This window comes from Pongo abelii, chromosome 8 (genome assembly GCF_028885655.2).
Source record: "Pongo abelii isolate AG06213 chromosome 8, NHGRI_mPonAbe1-v2.0_pri, whole genome shotgun sequence".
In the NCBI taxonomy this organism is placed as follows: Eukaryota; Metazoa; Chordata; class Mammalia; order Primates; family Hominidae; genus Pongo; species Pongo abelii.
Genome location: NC_071993.2, coordinates 51,857,579 through 51,878,824, shown reverse-complemented (window position 1 = coordinate 51,878,824; position 21,246 = coordinate 51,857,579). Strand labels below are relative to the sequence as shown.

The 21,246-nt window shown below is 49.5% G+C and overlaps 1 long non-coding RNA gene and 1 pseudogene across 1 annotated transcript in view; both read right to left on the bottom strand.

Moving 5' to 3' along the window:
• LOC100937133 (geranylgeranyl transferase type-1 subunit beta-like) overlaps window positions 1–21,246 on the bottom strand; it is a 382,799-nt pseudogene that overhangs the window by 17,348 nt on the left and 344,205 nt on the right.
• LOC134762039 (uncharacterized) overlaps window positions 19,805–21,246 on the bottom strand; it is a 30,132-nt gene continuing 28,690 nt past the window's right edge. The window contains exon 2 of the long non-coding RNA XR_010141512.1: window positions 19,805–20,934. This is a non-coding gene — a long non-coding RNA (uncharacterized LOC134762039). The remainder of the gene's footprint in view (window positions 20,935–21,246) is intronic.

Below are 21,246 nucleotides of genomic sequence, written 5' to 3'. Positions count from 1 at the left end.
CTCTGCCTCTTTGTTTTAAAAATATTTCACAGCTTAACTAATCACTGAAGCAGAAGAGCTGTGTTCTGGAGATTGCAGGTGCCCTCCCTGGCCTGCCTCCACCTGGCTTGAGCCGCCTGCAGGTGACTGGCCTTATCCAGGCCCCACAGTGCAGGCTCAGGAACCCTAGGAGTTGCCTGTCTGAGGGATGCCCTATCCTGCTCCTGCTCCACGTTCCCCAGGAGCCTCCCTACCTCCCTCTTGGACCCTGGGTGTCCTCTGCTACCCCATTACACCAGAGGCTGTGGGAGGGGCTGAGCACTGGTGTCTTGGCCATGTCTGTGCCCTGCACCAGTTGCCCGCCCACTGCAGGGACACCCTGCCTTGCAAAGTGACCCTCTCTGGAAGCAGAGCATACCTGCAGCCGCCATTGCCAGGACTGCTTTTTGGCTGGATGTGCCTGGGGGAGCAGGGGAACAACCTGTTACCCACATAATCCTCACTCACCCTCTCTGCCATCACCCACCCCAGGTGCACAGGACGTCCTGGTCATTTGGGTGAAACATGTCCAGCCTGAGGCCTCGCCTTGGTCCCATGTGCATGAGGGACCAGCCTCATCACCTTGGTCCTGTCCCAGCGCCATCTGCAGAGCCAGCCTCCATCTTTCTTCGTATCTAGACCCCCTGCTTCTGCCTGTGTTCTGCATGGAGAAGCCTTCACAGAAGGTTCACTCTCCAGCTGGTAAATGTGTCTGGTGCCCCATGTGCTGCCAGGAGAGACTGTGAGTGCCCCCCATCCCCGTTACTCAGTAGGACCCCATGCAACTGTCTTCACAGGGACCCTAATGCCTCTTGTCCTCAGTAGGACCCTGTGCACCCCCATCCTTAGTGGGACCTCGAGCCCTCTGTCCTCAGTGGGACCCCATGCCCCTGCTCTCAGTGGAATCACATTTCGGCTCATAGCCCTCAGCACAGTTCTGGGTTCAGTAAGTCCTAATATGCCCCTGCCTGGCTCTTACACACTGTCTGCTTCTACAGGGTGTTATATCTTCATTAAGATGGTAAACTCCTAGGGACAGAGGCTCTGTTCCCCCTTCTTCGGCCACTCAGCAGCCTGCCCAGCGCTGGTGCTGCACACCCAGGTGCAGACCAGGGAGCCCGGCTTGCAGCACTTGAGCCTTTTCTAGTTCAGGCGGGACCTGGGGGGGGGGGACTCTGCTGGGGGCAGGGCCAGGCTTCCCCGTGAGCATTCCTCTGTTGGTGACCCTGTTGCCTCCAGTGGGGAAGAAAATCCAGGTCCAACCATCACACCAGGAGCCAGGCTGTGCCATGAAGAGGACTAGCATGAGCCTGGGGTTCCACAGGCCTGGTTCAGTGCCCTGAGCTGCACACACTGGCTGTGTGTCCTTGCATGGTTACTATCGTCTCTGTGCCTCTGCCAAGGGGGTAAGAATATGCACCCACCGTAGTTGGTTGCTTTGAAAAATAAATGAGGGGATATGAAAGCAAGGGCCTTCTTGCAATCATTCGCTCTCTTCATGCAGGACGGTGAGCGAGAAGCCTGTGACGCCGGCATGGTGGTTCCGGCCACCCTGTGAATTCAGTGGGTATCACTTCCATTGCCCAGGAGCAATGCCCTCACCGTAGAAACCCCACAAGACGCCCTTAGCATGGCGGCCGACGTCTCTGTGGACAACAGAGATTTTCCTGTGCCTTTTGGAGCATCTGTGGGACCAGCGTGGGGGTGCTCTGCCTGATAAGGCACAGGTGCCCCCGCTGTGGGGTCAGAGTTCTGATTGCTTTTAGATTGTGTCTCTGCCAGGGAAGACGAATGAACACAAAGTAAATTACCATCGCTTGGCGCGGTGACGGGGACCAGCCTGTGAGGCGGCTTCTGTCCTTCTCACTCCTTATCTCTTTCCTCTCTCCTCATCCCAGCTCCTGACCCAATTGAGTGTCATTCTGGAATATGAAGCCCAGCCAGAATGGAAATAGAAAGCCAATCACATCACCGCATAAGAGAGAGAAGAAAAATAAAAATTTGACTGCAATAACAAATGCCCATTTCTGTTAAATGAGTTAAATTTTTAAGAGTCTATCTCTGGCCAGGTGCAGTGGCTCACACCTGTAATCCCAGCATTTTGGGAGGCCGAGGTGGGTGGATCACCTGAGGTCAGGGGTTCGAGACCAGCCTGGCCAATATGGTGAAACCCTGTTTCTACTAAAAATAAAAAAAATAGCCGGGTGTGGTGGTGGGTGCCTGTAATCCCAGCCACTTGGGAGGCTGGGGCAGGAGAATCTCTTGAACCCAGGAGGTGGAGGTTGCAGTGAGCCGAGATTGCACCACTGCACTCCAGCCTGGGCAACAGAGTAAGACTCCATCTCAAAAAAAAAAAAAAAAAAAAGTCTACAGGTGTTATAACTTTCCAAATAAATAAATAAATAGAATTATAGGTACGTTAGAAACTCAGAGGTTAAAAGGACAGAAGGAGCCATCCCATCTGAGTGTTCTGTCCAAATTCATCCTCAGCCGAGTTCCCCACCTGCAAGGAGACAACCTGGGATGGATCCAGAAAGGGACTCCACTGCATCACATCGTACATTTCAGTTAACCAAGCCGAGTCAGTCCTCGGGTAGGGACACAGGGAGGGAGAATGAGACGTGTGTCGCACCCGCCCCCTTGACCACTTCCTACTCCCTCAGATCCACCTCCTCTTGTGCTGTCCTGGCAAGAGGGCCTGATGGTTACAGTGTGAGCCATGCTATCAGAGATGGAGGCCTGTGGGTCCTCCGATTGCAGCGAGGGAACCCAGAATTAATACATCAATTCTGGGTGGCTTATAAAGAAAATAAGAAGAATGTATTTGGATTCCTAGAATGAAAGCACTGACTCAGACAGCTCACAGGTTTACCCACGGAACTGCCGTGTCTCCACAGAACTAATTGGTATTTACACCGAGTCTTCCTTGGTCTTTACAGGCACACCCTGGAGACATTGTGGGTTCCTTTACAGATCACCACAATAAAGCCAACATATAACAAAATGGTTCAGACAAGTTTTTTGGTTTCCCAGTGCATCTAAAAGTTATGTTTGCACTGTACTGTGGTCTACTAGGTGTGTAATAGCATAATGTCTAAAAATGTATATACGTTAATTTAAAAATCCTTTATTACTAAAAGTTTTTAACAATCAATTATCTGACCTTTAGATGATTGATGAAGGATGTTCAATCAATCCTCAATTGATTGAAGGATGTTGATGGCTGCTGACTGATCAGGGTGGTGGTTGCTGAAGGTTGGGGTGGCTGTGGCAATTTCATAAAATAAGACAGCAATGAAGTTTGCCACATCCCTTGACTCTTCCTTTCACAAAAGATTTTTGCTGCTTGACAGCACTTCACCCACAGTAGAACTTTTTTCAAAATTGGAGTCAATTCTCTCAAATCCTCCTGCTGCTTCATCAGGTAAGTTTATGGAATATTTTAAATCCTGTGTTCTTGTTTCAACAGTGGTCACAGCATCTTCACCAGGAGTAGATTCCACTTCAAGAAACCACTTTCTTTGTTCATCTATAAGAAGCAACTCCTCATTACTTCAAGTGTTATGAGATTGTAGCAATTCAATCGGGCTCCAGTTTTAATTCTAATTCTTTTGCTGTTTCCACCATATCTGCAATCACTTCCTCCACAGAAGTCTTGAGCCTCTCAAAGTCATCCATGAGGGTTGGAATCAGCTTCCTCCAAATCTCTATTGGTGTTGATATTTTGGTCTCCTCCCATGAATTACAAGTGTTCTTAATGGCATTTAGAATGGTGAATCCTTTCCAGAAGGTTTTCTTTTTTTTTTTTTTTGAGACAGAGTCTTGCTCTGTTGCCCAGGCTGGAGTCCAGTGGCGCAATCTCGGCTCACTGCAAACGCCACCTCCTGGGTTCACTCCATTCTCCTGCCTCAGCCTCCCGAGTAGCTGAGACTACAGGCACCTGCCACCACGCCTGGCTAATTTTGTTTTGTATTTTTAGTAGAGATGGGGTTTCACTGTGTTAGCCAGGATGGTCTTGACCTCCTGCCTCGTGATCTGCCCACCTTGGCCTCCCAAAGTGCTGGGATTATAGGCGTGAGCCACTGCACCCAGTCTCCAGAAGGTTTTCAATGTACTTTTGTGCTTTGCCAAGATGCACTAGAGGAATCACTATCTATGGCAGGTATAGCCTTATGAAATATATTTATTTTCTTTTTTTCTTTTTCTTTTTTTTCTTTTTCAGGTGGAGTTTAGCTCTTGTTGTCCAGGCTGGAGTACAGTGGTACAATCTGGGCTCATGGCAACCTCTGCCTCCCGGGTTCAAGTGATTCTTCTGCCTCCGCCTCCCGAGTAGCTGAGATTAAAGGCATGCACCACCACGCCCAGCTAATTTTGTATTTTTAATAGAGACGAAGTTTCACCATGTTGGCCAGGTTAGTCTCGAACTCCTGACCTCAGGTGATCTGCCCACCTTGGCCTCCCAAAATGCGGGGATTACAAGCGTGAGCCACTGCACCCGGCCCATGAAATGTATTTCTTAAATAATAAGAGTTGAAAGTCAAAATTACTCCTTGATCCATGGGCTGCAGAATGGATGTTGTGTTAGCAGGCATGAAAGTAACAATCATCTCCTTGGGCATCTCAGAGCTCTTGTGGGATCAGGCTGTGTTGTCAATGAACAGTAGTATTTTGAAAGGAAACTTTTTTTTCTGAGAGTGGGTCTTAAAAGTGGGTTTAAAATATTCATTACACCATGTTGTAAACAGATGTGCTGTCATTCACACTTTGCTGATTCATTTATAAAGCACAGAGAGAGTAAATTTAATGTAAATTTTATGGCCCTAGGATTTTCAGAATGGTGAATGAGCATTGACTTCAACTGAAAGTCCCCAGATGCTTTAGCCCCTAACGAGAGAATCACCCTTTGCTTTGAAGCTTTCAAGCCAGGAATTGACTTTTCCTCTATAGCTATGGAAGCCCTAAATGGCATCTTCTTCCAATAGAAGGCTGTTTTGTCTGCATTGAAAATCTGGTGTGTGTGTGTGTGCGTGTGTGTGTGTGTGTGTGTGTGTGTATCCATCATCAGTGATCTTGGCAAGATCTTCCAGGTAACTTTCTGAAGCTTCTCCATCAGCACTTGCCGCTTCATCTTGCACTTTTATGTTATGGAGACAACTTCTGTCCTTAGACCTCATGAACCCACCTCTGCCAGCTTCAAACTTTTCTTCTGCAGCTTCCTTACTTCTCTCAGATTTCACAGAATGGAAGAGAGGTAGGGCCTTGCTCTGAATTAGGATTTGGCATAAGAAAATGTTATGGTGGGTTTAATTTATTCAGAACACTCAATCTTTCTCCATATCGGCAGTAAGGCTGTTTCCCTTTCTTAACATTTGTGAATTCACCGGAGTAGCACTTTTAACTTCCTTCGAGAATTTTCCTTTATATTCACAACTTGGCTAGCTGGTGAAAAAGTCTCAATTTTTGACTGATCTAGGCTGTCAACCCATGCTTTCTTCACTAAGATTAATCATCGCTAGCTTTTTATTTAAAGTAAGAGCCATGCAACTCCTCCTTTCACTTGAACACTTTGAGGCCATGGTAGGGTTCTTAGTTGGCTCAACTTCAACATTGTTGATTTCAGGGGATAGAAAGGTCTGAGGGGAGGGGGAGAGACAGGGGAATGCTGGTGACTGGAGCAGTCAGAACACACATGGCATTTATTGATTAAGTTTATTGTCTTATTTGGTTGCCACTCATGGTGCCCCAAAATAATTATATTCATAATACTAAAGATCATCACAGATCACCATCATAGATGTCACAATAAGGACAAAGTCTGAACTATTGTGAGAGTTCCTACAATGTTACCCAGAGACACGAAGTGAGCACATGCTCTTGGAAAAATTCCAGTAGAGGTGGTGGATGCCAGGCTCCCCCCATCTTCACTCTGTCAAACATGATATCTGTAAAGTGCAACAGAATGATGGGCACCTGTAGTTAAGCAGGTTCTGCAAATGCTTCTTACATATTTTCACTATTGTGACAAACAAGACACACAACTGAAGCAAAACTTGCATAAACCCAAATGCTCAGGGAAAGGCGGCTCATTCACGGGATCCCAGGGAGTCATCTACATGCACTCTAACCGTGAGTTCCCCTTCCTGGCCCAACTAAAGTCAGGGTCTAAATTGTATTGGCTGTGTGGTCAGTTTGGAGTGTGTGTGTGTGTGTGTGTGTGTGTGTGTCAGACTTTAGGAACTGTGAATGGCACATGCTTTTTCACTGTCTTAGCCAAATTTCAGCTTATGTCTCACTGGCACATCCACCCAGGACTCTTAGGAGAGGGAGCTAGTAGCTGTATCTATCACACAACTATGAAAGGCTGCATAATAAACAACTAGAAAAGCTTGGTGACAGACAACATCAGCACTGATTTGGCTGTGGGTGGTGCTTGGCCAGGGTTTGCCTGTGAGGGGCTGGGCTCAGCTGAGGCATCTTGGTCGTGCTGCAGAATCTTCCATGCTCCTCTTGCACCAGCAGCCCAGACAGACATGCTCTTGATGGCAAAGGCAGGGGCCCAAGAGGGCAGGCCCGACCCCTTCAGCACTTTTCATGACTTGCTCATGGACACAACTGCTCTCATGCCACTGCTCACAGCAAGTCACTCAGCTGAGCCTCCAGCCAGCGGGTGCGGAGGAGCAGCCCCTCAGCCTGCCCCAGTGCAGTGCAGTCCTGAAAGGTGGAGGGAGGGGTGAGGAATTGGAGTCATCAATGACATCTGCTGAAGTAGCTGTTTTACTCCCTAAACACAAGTTTCTAACCCTTAGTGCCTGCTTGAAATGTGTGAAATGCGTGAACAAGAGGAAAAAGGGAGAGAATAAGAGAAGAACGACTTTTGTTTTACTTTTCTTACTTTTCTTTATCTGCATTTTGACGCCTGGCATTGATATAATGCCAGACTCAAAATTAGTTGGTGAGTGGCTTTGGGAGCCCGTCAGTCACATTTTGAGTGTTCTCTGCTAATTTCTGCTAAGCCCATCAGACATAGGCTTCTTTCTTTCCTAAATGACGAAATTATTTTTAAGGAAAGTTTCTTTAAAATGGTAAATAAAAATGACATCTTTTCAAAACATAGCTGTACAACAGTTTGCCACCTGCATGTTTGTGCCACGGCATGTGTCATTCCGATTGGAAGCTTTGTCAATCATTGAAGCATGTGCTGGATGTACGCTCAGCCTATGAGCATTGTCCCTGGTGTGTCTGCCGCAGACGCACAGGAGGACCTGGAGAAGGGCCCTGGAAATTGGACATCGCCTGCCTCAGCAGCCAGCGTCCAGGTAAAGCATCCATTGCCCCGTTTCAGAAAGGCCTGAGGTGGCCAGGGGAAAACCACGAGGCAAAGTCAGTGCAGGGGTGTCTCCCCTATTGGCTTCCTTATTAAAACAGGCAGGGGGTGTGGCTTCTCCTTGGCTCCTGCCCCTTGGCTCTCTAAGGGCTTTGCTGGCCACAGGGGTGTTGAGGCAGCTGGACGTAACTTCCCAAGGTCCTGCCTTCTGCTCAGGATGTCCTGGCTGTGTCCCAGCAGCTCCCATTTTTCCTTTGTTTTGTGTAGGAGGTTCACTTCCCCAAAGCATGCGTGACTTTGTTATTCTTGGCCATGACAAGTCCCAGGGCACTTATTTATTTTTTAATAAAATGGATTCAAATCTATTTTTCCACTGGAATCTGAATCTTTTATTTATTTATTTTATTTTTTTGAGACAGAGTCTCGCTCTGTAACCCAAGCTGGAGTGCAATGGCGCGATCTCGGCTCACTGCAACTTTTGCTTTCCGGGTTCAAGCAATTCTCCTGCCTCAGCCTCCTGAGTAGTTGGGATTACAGGTGTGTGCCACCATGCCAGGCTAATTTTTGTATTTTTAGTAGAGATGGGGTTTCACCATGTTAGCCAGGCTGGTCTCAAACTCCTGACCTCAGGTGTTCTGCCTGTTTCGGCCTTCCAAATTGCTGGGATTACAGGCATGAGCCACCACACCTAGCCTGGTATCTGAACCTTTTAAATGTATCACAACAGTGGGGCAACGTTAGGGCCTGGGCGGGGTGACCACAGAAAAGCTGCGAGTAGGGCTGCCTAATTGAAGGGTTCCTTTGCCAGTCGGGTTCTAAAGCTCATTAGCTACCCAGTGTTCCTGCGCATTCCCAGGGGTTTCTGAGACTCCCTGCCACTGCTCCTGGGGGTTTTGAGCTCTGCTATCAGCGATGGACTGTGGCCTTTCATTTCCCCTCTTAGTCTCCATCCGTGCCCTCTCTGCTTCGAGGGCCCTCATGCTTTCTTCCCTCCAGGGTGTGGACCTGGTGCAGAGATCTCATCTGGACTCTGGGATACCTGGTTGTGGTTTGCAGCCATAGGCTCTTTCCCCCGCTGGGGATGGCCTCAGCCTCTACTTTGAGGAGGAGCCTCCTGTCTTGTCCTCACCTGGCCCCTGGCTCTCCATCCCTGTGCTCCACACCATCTGTCCTCTGGGAGCGGGCATGAGTGCCTTCCTCGGGAATTGGAGCCTAGGAAGATCTTGCAGCCTCCACCGGCATGCAGCTTCACAATTATCTTATTACGGCTGGGATAAGGGAAGGAGGGACAATGGTCCCTGTCATGGTAGTTTTACAAAGCTTTGTCATCCTTCCACCTGGCCCATGTTCTCTTCCTCATACCCTGGTGGGAGGTCCCAGGTGAGGAAGCTTGTGTGGTGTCTGTGTTGCTGGCCCTTTAAGAAGCTGGGTCCTGCAGGGAGACCAGTGGGCATCAGCAGAGCCAGCAGCTTCCCCCTGGAGAGTGGGCTGTGGGATTCTGATGACTAAGACGCACTCCTAGAGTCATTTGCCCTTCATAGGGTGAACATGGACTTGTTCAAACCAGGACGCCTTTGAGCACCCAGATCTCTGGGTCTCCCTGCACTGGTGCAATGGCTGTAAAAGTGGGGTGTCTCTGCAAGTCAGGGCATGGGATGGTCCTATCTGCAAACCGGCATTCCATGCCCCTTGCTCAGCATGGGGGTGTTGGGGCGAGGTGGGCAGGGACAGACGTGTGTTTCCCACAAGCCAGGATCTCCAGCGCCTCTAGGAACAAGGCAGATGGCAGGCAAGAGGGCAGGGTCACTGGAAAAGGCATTGGGAATAAAGTCCCAACACTCGCCCCCGGCCCAGGCCCACAGGAGAGGAGCAAGGCAGTGCAGGGCCCTGCCAGGACAGGCTGCTCCATTTTGGCACCCTGAAACCACTTTCTTACATTTTGCTGCCCTAAAAATGTAAAAGTAGAAATACATTAATCGCTCCAAATTGCTGTTTGTGCCTACAGATTCTCAATTGTAAGGCGCCAGACTCTGAATTTGGTTTATTTGATGTGTCTTTCCAGCAGGAAAACATTCTGGTGTGACCCAAGTGCCTGTCCAACCAACTGAGGCTGTTAGGATGCCTCTATGATCTGAGTGTGTTCCCAGAGTTTATGTGTCGAAAACTTAATCCCCAACCCAACAGTGTTGGGAGGTGGGGCCTAGTAAGAGATGACTAGGGGATGAGGTAAGTTCTGTCCTTGTGAATGGATTAATGTTGTCATCATAGAGTGTGTTCGTTATCATGAGGGTGGGTTTGTTATAAAAGAGAGCTGGGCTCCTCTTGCATTCGCTCTCTCTCATGTGTCTGTCTCTCTCCCCTCCTCTCTGCTTCTGCCCTGGGATGGCACAGGAAGAGGGCCCTTGTAAGATGCCAGCACGTTGATATTGAACTTCCCAGCCTCCAGAACTGTGAGAAATAAATGGCTTTTCTTCATAATTATCCCATCTGTGATACTCAGTTTTAGCAACACACAACACAGACTCAGGCTGATGCCAAGTACAGCTTTCATGCAGAGGTTCCAGGCAGTGGTGCTTAATCCAGCACCCACCATGCTCCCTGAGGCCCTCTGTGTGTGGCACCCACTTTCTTGGTGAGAAGTGGTCTTTACTGGTGAGTGTTGGAGAAATTCCTTGAGCTGTTGATGTGTAGAATGTTCTAGGGCAAGGCTCTTGGGGGCACACACCTCCCAGGAAGGCCAAGTCCCATCCCAGGCTGCAGGTGAATCTCGCCCTTACGCCAGCCCAGCCCCTTTCTCATTTCTTAGCAGACGTATTTCTGGAGGTATCGCTGCACCTACAGTGGCTGTTTAATTGCCGTGGGTGGAGGCATTCCATTATTTGCCATTAAGGCTTGTGTTTTTAACATTACATGAATGCAAGGTAGCCATGTAGCTAAATTTCATCTTTTCCCTGCGGCACTTCTTAAATGATTGGTAGGAGGGGTTATGCAATTGGTGAGACTGACAAGGTTTTGTGCCAAGTTTAAAAAAGTGATATTTGGGGGATTCATGTCCTCCTATCAGCCTGAATAGTGAATCGTCACATGCCAACACCAGGTCCATTCAGCAGGCTCTGCCTGCACCTCCTGAGTCTTGCACAGCCTTGCCTGGTAGCTGCTGTCTCACTATGGAGCAAAGAAGAGTGAGGGTCCTGATGCATAAAGAACAGGCCTGGGGCACAACCCAGGGGCCGTCCTGGAGGGCCACCAGGACATCAGGACATCGGTGCTGCACTTCCCTCATGGGTGAAGGAGAGGGGGCTCAGGGGCACTGCCTTGTGTCTATTCTGGGGTCCCTGCTGTGTGGCTGTTTTCTGGAGGCCAAGTTATCATTGCCTATCACTCAGCATCTGCACAGTACTCCCAGCCTGAGGCTTCAAGCAGTTAGGAAAGGAGAACAGGACACCTTGCTGCTAATCAAAGTGTTTGGAGAGTTCTGCTCTCCTTTGAAGCCCCGGGGCACATTCTCTGATCTTCCCAGCCACCTACCTTCCTCTGCCTTGTCTTCTCTCTCCTCCATGCTGGCCTGCCAGGCACAGGTCGGGAAGGCATTGACTTTGGTCACAAGGCTCACCGGGGCTGTGCTGTGTTATCTGGGGTGGATTCTTCCTTTCCCTTACCTGTGGGACGCATGTGTGATCTGAGCAGTTGCCAATTTCTTTTCTGTCTCTGAAAATGTGCCTTTTGTCTGACTTCCTGATTAGTCAGCCTCAGATCCTGCAGCATTCAACCACTTAGATTCCTCATGACCTTCCCTCCTGCCCTGTGCCCCAGATGAAGACCACTGCACACTTCCCTGAGTCCCGGAGGATGACCACCACCTCCTGCCCTTTGTCCAGGGACAATAACCTGACATCCTGCCTTGTGTCCCAGGAGGAGGACCATGGTGTCCTGCCCCATGTCCAGGGACAATGACCATGGCCTCCTGCCCTGCATCCTGGGACGATGACCATGGCATCCTTCCCTGTGTCCTGGGATGCTGACCATGACGTCCTTTCCTGTGTCCCAAAACCGTGACCATGGTCTCCTACCCTCTGTCCCAGGACAATGACCATGGCAGCCCACCCTGTGTCGTGGGATGATGACCATGGTCTCCTACCCTGTGTCGTGGGATGATGACCATGGCCTCCTACCCTGTGTCCCAGGACGATGACCATGGCCTCCTACCCTTGTCCCGGGACAATGACCGTGGCGTTCTGCCCTGTGTCCAGGGAGGATTATCATCACCTCCTGCCCTGTGTCCTCGGCGGATGACCATGGTGTCCTATCCTGTGTCCAGGGACGATGATCATGGCGTCCTGCCTTGTGTCCTGGCAGAGTGACCATCGTGTCCTGCCCTGTGTCACTGGAAGTATGGCCATTGCCAAGTGAGATAACAACTTCCATTGAGCTCAGCCAGTGGGAAGCCCCAGAAGTGCAGCTGTGCAAATGGGAGAAGGGTTTAGCATGGGAGGAGAGGGACCCAGATGTTTGTTCCAGCAGCTGCCAGGTCTTGCACAGTGTCTGTGCTTTAGGAGCCTTCTTCTGTAGCTGTGACTCCCTCTAGCCGCAGTCACACCACCGCCTCTTTTCAGCCTTCCTGCTGAGGGGTCTTGGTGGCCCTCATGCTCCCACCTGCTGCCCTGTGCTTGGCCAGCCTTGGTCCTTCCTGTAACCCACAAACAGTCTATTTGTCCAGCCACCTTCTCTCCACCATGCATCTCAGCGGGGATGATGGGGGCAGCAAAAATGTATTCTTGGAAGGCAGAAAGATTTTACATTTTTTTTTTTTACATATATAGCATCAATATATACACAGTACATAAGCAGAGACAGAGTCTGTGGTGTGAACATTTCATGGAAGGCCATTTCAGGAAAGTGTCTGAAAAGGCTCCTTAGGGGGTGATTATGGAAAACACACTAGGAAACCCACCATGCAGCAGAAAGCCACGGGCTTTGGGATCAGAACAGGGATGGCAGGGCCGGGAGGAGAGGGTGGACTGCAGAGGCTCCCAGCAGATGGGGCGGATCTGAGGGACTGATCTTAGGGTTGTGTGAGGACAAAGCCAGGAGATTCAGAGACACCAAATTGTGGCCCTGAGCAGTGGCAGGCACCGCATCGGGCAGGCAGAAAGGTCGGGGGCATGGGTGGAAGGGCAGCAGGGCAAGTGTCTGTGTGGGGGTGAGGTCTGAACTACGTGAGGACCAGCAGGGGTCTTATTAGGAGACAAGAGCCAAGAGAAGGACCAGAGACAGGAATTTGGGATACACAGGATCCCTGGGCCACAGAAGCACCACAGCTGAGGACGTGCGAGGTGCTGAGCTGCCCTGGGGAAAAGACGCAGCCGTGCAATCTGGAGAAGGGTCTAGCTTGGGAAACCTGCCCGCTGGCCGCCAGTGAGGCCAAGAGATGGTGAGTCAGGGAGTGAGCGCCCAGTGTGGACAGAAGATGCTGCTGTGTAATATGTTAATTATTTTTATAGTATAACACCAATGTGAATCAAAAAAATCAAATTCAAGAAGATCCTTAGAAAAAGTATAAATGGGCCGGGCGCGGTGGCTCACGCCTGTAATCCCTGCACTTTGGGAGGCCGAGGCGGGCGGATCACGAGGTCAGGAGATTGAGACCATCCTGGCTAACACGGTGAAACCCCGTCTCTACTAAAAATACAAAATTAGCCAGGCGTGGTGGCGGGCGCCTGTAGTCCCAGCTACTCGGGAAGCTGAGGCAGGAGAATGGCGTGAACCCGGGAGGCGGAGCTTGCAATGAGCCGAGATCGCGCCACTGCACTCCAGCCTGGGCGACAGAGCAAGACTCTGTCTCAAAAAAAAAAAAAAAAGAAAAAGTATAAATGGCAGCAAATGTCAGGTATAATTCTGTCTGAGGGCCCCCAAATACCCTCTCACAAGTAACCAAAATAAACCAACTCTTCTCCCAGAGGACTATTTTCTGGCTGGGCAGGCAAGATCTGCTCTCTGCCACCCTGGGAACTGGGTTGCTCTGCACCCATCAGCCCGGCCCCTTCCTGGGGAATTTACCCAGCGCCACATAAGAGTCACAGAGTCACCTGGGAGGTGGGCCTGAGCCCCGGGAAAGAAAAGTCTCTCAGGGTGAGCCCTGTAGGGATGTGGGGTGTGGGCCCTGGAGGGATGTGGGGTGTGAGCCCTGGAGGGATGTGGGGTGTGGGCCCTGGAGGGTTGTGGGGTGTGAGCCCTGGAGGGGTGTGGGGTGTGAGCCCTGGAGGGATGTCGGGGTGTGAGCCCTGCAGGGGTGTGGGGTGTGAGTCCTGCAGGGGTGTGGGGTGTGAGCCCTGCAGGGATGCACGGTGTAGGCCCTGTAGGGGTGAGGAATATAAACAGAGGGAGCCAACAGACCAGGAGACTTCATGCCATCACAGGACCTCCCTCAGGGCAATCTGCCCAGTTTCTCAATAGGATTCCTTGCCCTCACTCTGGGCTGCCCACCTGGAAGAAGGTGGAAAGGGGCACAGACACGCTGCTTGCCCTCTTCCTGTCTGTCCTGGGTTCCTGACCCCAGGCCACCACTCTAAGATTTGCTGCTTTCTCCCACTGAAAACCAGACGGCTTCAAGTCATCTAACTCAGATGTCCCTGACGGCGGCTCAGGCAGTGCTGGGCTCCCACTGTTCTCGGGGCAGGTGCACACGCCAGGGCCCGGGGGGCACAGGGCATGGCTGGGTGGAGAGCACTTTCAGGGGTGGTTAAATGCAGAGCTGCCCTTCCAGGGAGGACATCTGAGGAACGTGCGTTAGGCCTGCCTGCCTCTGGGCCACCATCACTTCCAGTACGTGCCTCCTGGGCCAGTGCCATCTGTCCTCACCCAGGAGAGCTCACTTTCTATGTGACACTTTAAATGAAAACCCAGCCTCCCTCCTGGGCCCTGATTCTCAGCCTCTCCATGAAGATAATGGTGAGAACGTATTATCTCTTGTGTGATAAATATGAAGCTGCTGCTGTTTGAAAAATGACAAAGCAACAATTTGGGCCCATTTACTGAGTGCAGCAGGCACGGGGTGAAACTATCATGAGAAATAGTGGAGTGCAGAACCTTCTGCCTGTGGCCGGCATTGGCATTCAGCTCACATGTCAGGCGAGGAGAGGGATGGCTCTGCTCCAGACAAATGTTCTTGTCATGCTGATCTCCTTCTCAGAATTGTGAGCGCACCTGGACCACAGCCGTTGGCAATGAGCAAGGCCAGGCCAGGGCATGCACTGAAGGCAGCAACATGGTCAGATGCAATTGCAGTTAAAGATGGGGAAAATAAAAGTGAAGGAAGAACCAACCCTAAACCCGGAGGTGGAGTTTGAACCGAGGTCTTCTGAGGGCCTGAAGCTCTGTCCCTGGGACAGGCATGGGACTCACAGGCTCCTCTGCCTATTGGCGGATTCTTCCTCAGCTGGGGCCAAAGGGATTTTGCCACGGAAGTGGTGAAATGCAGAGAAAATGCAGACCAAGGGCTACTGACAATAGCCCACTTGCTCGGTGACCTGATTTTCAAAGCCCTTTCACATTCTTTATCTCATTGGAGAAAATGATCAGTTTATAGAACTTGAAAATGTAAGTGACTTTGCAGCCTGTGATTCTGGGATAAATATTTACTTTGGAGGGTATTTTTGCTCCCATTATGTCTGTAGTTGTTTAAATTTGATCTTGACCCGGGGCTGATGAAGAGGGGCTGGGCTTGCAGCTCTGAGACTGAGGCTATGGATGGTGCTTGGGCAAACAGGATGTCCTCATTTGGTAAATGTCAAATGTGCTTAGTAGGACTGCAAGCACTTGATTTCCAGCTACTTTTGAAGATTTAGACATTCACCAAGTGGGATGTGCAGGGTTTGGTGTTGCCCTTTTGGGTGATTTCATCTGAAATTCACTTCCTCCTGGTAAAGAGAGCCTGGAGCATTCGAGGCTGCTGTACAGCAATACTGTCCATGTGCAATACAGAGAGTTATGACCAACCAGCTACATATAAGTTAGTGCTATGTGACAATATTTCCACACACACAGTGCTTAAAACAACTCACATTGTGATCTCAGTTTCTGTGGACCAGGAATCCAAGCACAGTGTGAGTGTGGCATCTGCATGTCTGCAATCCAGGTTTCTGCAGGGGCTGGGCTCTCATCTGAGGCTCATCTGGGGAAGGATCTGACACTGAGCTCATGTATTTGTCAGCAGTATTCAGTTCCTTGGGGCCAATGGGCTGAGAGCTTCAGTTTTTTATTGACTGGTGGCTGGAGGTCACCCTCAGCTCCTTGCCCTGTGGCCCTCCCCTAGGGAAGCCCACAACATGCAGGCTTGTTTCTCCAAAGCCTGCTAGGGGACAGCCTGTGAGTGAGATGGATATCGCAATTATGTGAGCATGCACACGCCACCGTCTTGCGCATTCCATTGGTTAGGAGCATGTCACTGGTCCTCACTTCAGGGGAGAAAGCTCACAGGGGTGAACCCCAGGCAGGGGACTGTGGGTCACCCCAGGGTCTACCTGCCATGCTGCCTTTTAGAGAAAGATGACATTTGCTGGACATTAAGCCCAAAACGTGGTTTGTTTTTAACATCTGAAGACTTTTCAGTTGAAGTCAGCAGGTTAACAGTCCATATGCTTTAAGAAGTTGCTTTGCAAGGCTCCGGCTGCACAACAGGAGCTGTGGGCATCCATCCCTTTCCTTTGCCAAAATGGTAGTCCCTCTTTACAGTGCCCTGTCAGTCTGCTGGAGCCCTCCAGGGTGAGCATTCTTGTTGGAAAGGTGGTTTTTCTGCTTGGTGCCACTGTTGATAGCTAAAGGGGCCATCATGTTGGCTCCCGGCCTCAAGAAAACTTATCTTGGCCTGTTGGACATTGCATTCCTGAGGCATGGACCTAGGCTATGGATGTGAGGAGATGACAAAGGGATGAGTGTCAGTCATCAGGAGGAGGGTGCTTGTCCACCCTTCCTGCCAGGAGAGCATCGCTGTGTCCTATGCCAATTTGCAAAATGCCTTCAGGCCCCCCGTAGCCCTAAGCCTGGCTCCCCGGTCTGTGGTAGATGCACTAGGCTCCCTCATTTGCTACTCACAATTTCCCTTTTGCTCAGGGTAGCCAGAGCTCAGCTCTACTAAAAATAAAATTCCTCACTGAGAGCACCAGGGCATGATGAGTGGATGCTGCTGACCCTCTGAGTTATGGACGCCTCTAGGCACTATAAGATGAGTGATTCCCCCATCACAGGAAGCAAAATAATTGGCTACATGATCAGAAATAGCAGGTTTAACATGAACAAAGCTTGTTTACTTATGCATTAGCAATGAAAGCTAGGTCCACTCTTAGGCTGAGAAAGGATGTCAACTGAAGAGACTCACTTTATGAATATCCACAGCCTCAAAGGTTCAACCTCTGGCTGAACTTAGATAGTGGCTCTTACTTCTTTTTCTGTTTGTTTGTTTTTGTTTGGTTGTTTGCTTTTGAGATGGAGTCTTGCTCTATCGCCCAGGCTGGAGTGCAGTGGCACAATCTCAGCTCACTGCAACCTCTGCCTCCAGGTCCAAGTGATTCTTCTGCCTTAGTCTCTCGAGTAGCTGGGACTACAGGGGTGCACCACCATGCCTGGCTAGTTTTTTTTGTATTTTTCTAGAGACGAGTTTTTGCCATGTTGGCCAGGCTGGTCTCAAACTTCTGATCTCAGATGATCTGCCCCTTTGGGCTCCCAACGTGCTGGGGTTATAAGCATGAGTCCCCGCGCCTGGCCTGGCTCTGACTTCTTAAGGGGTCCGTTCTTTCTCTTCTTGCTGAAGATATGCATCTGTATACATAGACATGTATATGAAGACATGCATGGCTCACACATATGCAGGATTACTGAATCAGTAGTTTCTGGGCGTCATTTTATGTGCAGAGCTACTTGGTGGCCACTATTTTCTAAGTAAGACAGAGGGTGAAGCAATATGTGATATCTGTGGCAGACTTAATAAAGTAAATATATTCCAGTTCTTGGTGCCCTTGCGTTTTTTCCTTATGGGATTCCTGGTGCAGAGCGTTTTAGACTTTGATTTTAGTTGGCCTTCTTTTCTGTTGTTGCCCATCTCCTCAGCCTGCAAATCCCAAAGCAATGGCCACTATTTGTGCCATCGCCAAAAGTTTAAGTTCACTCTCGTTTAAAACCAGACCGCTCTACAAAACTTCTCAAAAATAATCTGTTATAAAAATAATATTGCACAAAAGTTCATTGTGTTTTTGCTGTTCTTGAGAAAATGTGATTAGGCCGGTCCCTGGGTAGTGGAAAAATGAGTGCCACTTTTCTGAATAAAACAAGTGAAAAGCTAAGATGTTCATGATATTTTGTTAGGGGAAGCAGTTATTCACGTAAAACAAAAACAACAACAACAACAAAACACTTTTCAGGATAAAAACACGAAGTAAAAATTGATTTTTTTACCAGAAAAATAAAATATATCTACAATTGCATACATGCAAAGAATTGCAGTGAATTATCAAATGCGAGAGTGTAGATTTCTGCTAAATTCCTATGTAAGGGAAGTGAGGCGTACGCTCTGATCATTGGCACTTACCCCGAGCCAATATGTTTTACCATGTTGCTCTTTCATGCTCCTTTCTAGAGTCCTGGGGACAGTGTACAGGCCAGGGGCCAGGACAGACCCCAGCCCTCCTGCCTGCAGGGAAGCAGCTGTGCCCGGTGACCTCTCTCATCCACCATGGATCTGGATTTCTGGGCCTCTGCACCTAAGTAGACAAGAGATGGCAGCCCATGCCTCAGCTGCCCCTCCAGCTTCCCCTTTGTGGGTTTCCTGGCCCTGAATCCTGAAACAACAGTTTTTTTCCAGTCACTCTTCAGCTGGGCAAGTTTCCACGTTCTTTAGGACCTACCAGTTCATCAGAACCATGGATCATCTTCAGACAAACAATGGAATCTCATCTTTTCCAGCTGTCTTATCCTCCATGGGACTTTAAACCTACTTACACTCTACTTACACCAGAAGCCTCGGTTTGGGATTTTAAACCACCTCTGGAATTGCAGCTGGGCAGGATCTAGCTGTTCCCTACTTACACCAGAAGCCTCAGTTTGTGCCATGCCTACATGGCCATTTCCCTTTTTCCTTCGCTGTGGCCAAATCCTATTCGTCCTTCAAGTCACAGGTATTCTCAACATCCAACATCCAATCCAACTGCCAACTTCTGCAGGGCTTGCCATTTGTCTCTGCCTTTAGGACACTTGTATAGACAATGTGGATTGGGATTGACTCAATAACTGGAAGGTATGTCTCCCAGTGCAAGAAGCAGTGAATCCAGTAGTCAGATGGTGATAGAGAGTTGATAGGTAAGTAGGTAGGTAGAGAGAAAGACAGAGAGGGAGAGAGAGTTGCAGGTAAATTCGGGTATATAAAAAATTCCCCTTGACTCTGGGCATTTGGGTCAGGGAGGGGGTGGAGGACAAAGAAAAAGCCTATCAGTTCAATGAGTGGAGTATCTCAGTGACAAAGGACTTATGCTCAGATAATCTTTTTCGGTGCATTTTCACAAAATTGGTCTCCCAATTTCTAAACATTGCATTGAATTTTTCATGATTTTTTTTCTAATCCCACAAAATGCCAGATTACCCAGGTGACAATTTAGGGATAGATATGAGAACCAAAACCTAGAAAATTTTCAAACAACTAAGAAAAATATACCACCCCAAGTCATTTTTATAATTATACCAAACGTATGTTTTATAATCCCAATATTTTAAAAATAGTATCTTATATTTAAATTCTAAGCTTGTGAAGGGACGATTCATCTGCTGTATCTTAATCTGTTACTGATGGTCTGTCTGAAGTTGACAGTGTGCCTGAATGCTTGAAAGGAGCCCCCTCTTTCCCTCATTGCCAACACACCTGCCCATGGTGGAGGTTCACTGTCTTTCCCTGCCCGTGGCCCTGCCTGTCATCTTCTGGGGGTAGCGTCTCCTTTCCCCTGGAGAACAGTCATCCTCATTCTCTGAGGTCTTGGAGAGACTATTGTCCTGGTGCCATGCACCCTGGAGGCAGGGGTGACCCAGGCTAAGCCAATCATACCAGCCGGCTCCCTCTCCTGGAAAGGATGTGGCCTGCCCAGGACCTGCCCTGGATCTCAGCCCCCTTCTTGCTCCTACCCTATGTGGGGCAGGTGGGCCAGTGTGTCTCCTATGCAGTGAGTGCCAGAATCTCTTCTATGAATTTCCATTTTCCTTAAGTGATACAAAGAAACTTTCCATGACTTTCCATCCAAGAAACCGCACCCTGCTGCCGGGCATTCTTTAACACTGTGCTATCTGGACACAAGGGTAAGTGAGTCCCTGTTCAAATGCTCTTTTATTAGAGACTGGACTGTGAAAGCCTTAGAATAAAATGAGAAACACATATTCGTGGCCATATCCCTCGTCATTTGCAAATTATGAACTCCAAAAAGCCTCATGTGCTCATTTGTACTATTTATAAATATTTTTAAATCAACATAATCTTAGAATATTTCCTGACAGTTTTGCATAAAGTAATTGCTACATTGATAAAATTATTTGCAGGATCAATTAACATAATTTAAGTGATTATATAATTGGAAATATAAACATTACATTTTATATATTTTTGTATATAAAACTGAAGAAAGAAGAAAACTCTGAGTTGCATCATTTGCTTTTGGAATAAAGTGGATTAAAATATCCCCTTCTGCTGAGGGAGGTCACTGACATCTCACTCATTGCCACTCCATAATGGCCACTCTGTGGACGGTGACTCTAAGAGCTGCTGAGAACTGCAAGGCTCTGTGTGGGCTCCCAGACTCCAGATCCACCTTGCAGCAATAACAGGGAACGTGAGTCACAGGAGGCGGGCGGCTGGGGAGCAGCACCCTGAAATGCAGGCAGAGCTGGGAATTACATCCGTGTGGGTGGAGTGCGCTGTCCGGGTCTTGGACCTGAGAATATGCTGGCACTCCAGGTGAATGGCATCCTGGTGGAGGAAGCATGGATTCCAGAGTTCAGCATGGAAGATGGCAGGTTAGAGCCAGCCCCATACACCAACCAACCGCAAGAAGCCTCGACATGAGTAGAGTCTGACATCTCGGATTCCAGGGGCAGGTATCACCCAGGCAGAGGGCCAGTCAGGCAGGCCACCTGGCAGGCATGTGGGCAAGCAGCCTGCCTCAGCCTCAGGCTGGGACTCAAGGCACAAGCCTCAGGCACGGGTGGCAGGTATAAATGGAGGCTGATGGTGGAGGCACTTCAGCTCTGGGCCCATTTGTCCAGGCAGAGAACCCAGCCAGGGAAATAAATGAGGCCCAGTCTCCAGAATGAGAATGAAAAATGTGTGCAAGGCTGGGGAATGTGACAAGAGCCCATTTATCCAACTAGACAGCGAGGCAGGAAAAGAACGATGGCCACTTTCCACTGTGCTGGGCGTAAGCTGCTTCTTTTCCTGCTGTCTTGGGGCAGCCTTGCCACGGAGAGGGCTGGGGAGCCACAGCAGGGAGGCCTTGAATGCCCCTTCACCCCTTTGGTGAGGAAGAAACGTCTGCCCCAGGGTTATGGAGGATCATGCAGCACCTGACCTAGGACCAATGAGATGATGCGGGTTAATCAGCCAAATGCACTCACATCCGGGGAGGAGGACACCACGCCACATGGGGTCACAGGGGGATGCATTCGGAGCAGTGAGCCGGCAGGGCTGTGGGGCAGTCTGGGTGGTCCCAAGAGGGCGAGGTGCCCTTGCTTCCTGCAGGAGGGTGTGAATGGTTTGTCTGAATGACTCCACGGGCTGTCAGGGACCTGAAACCCACTGCTCAGTGATCAGTGGGAGCTGCCTTAGCTGTTTGATAAAGGGGATTGTTTGGCGAGGGGGCCCTTCTGTGGGGGCAGTGTCT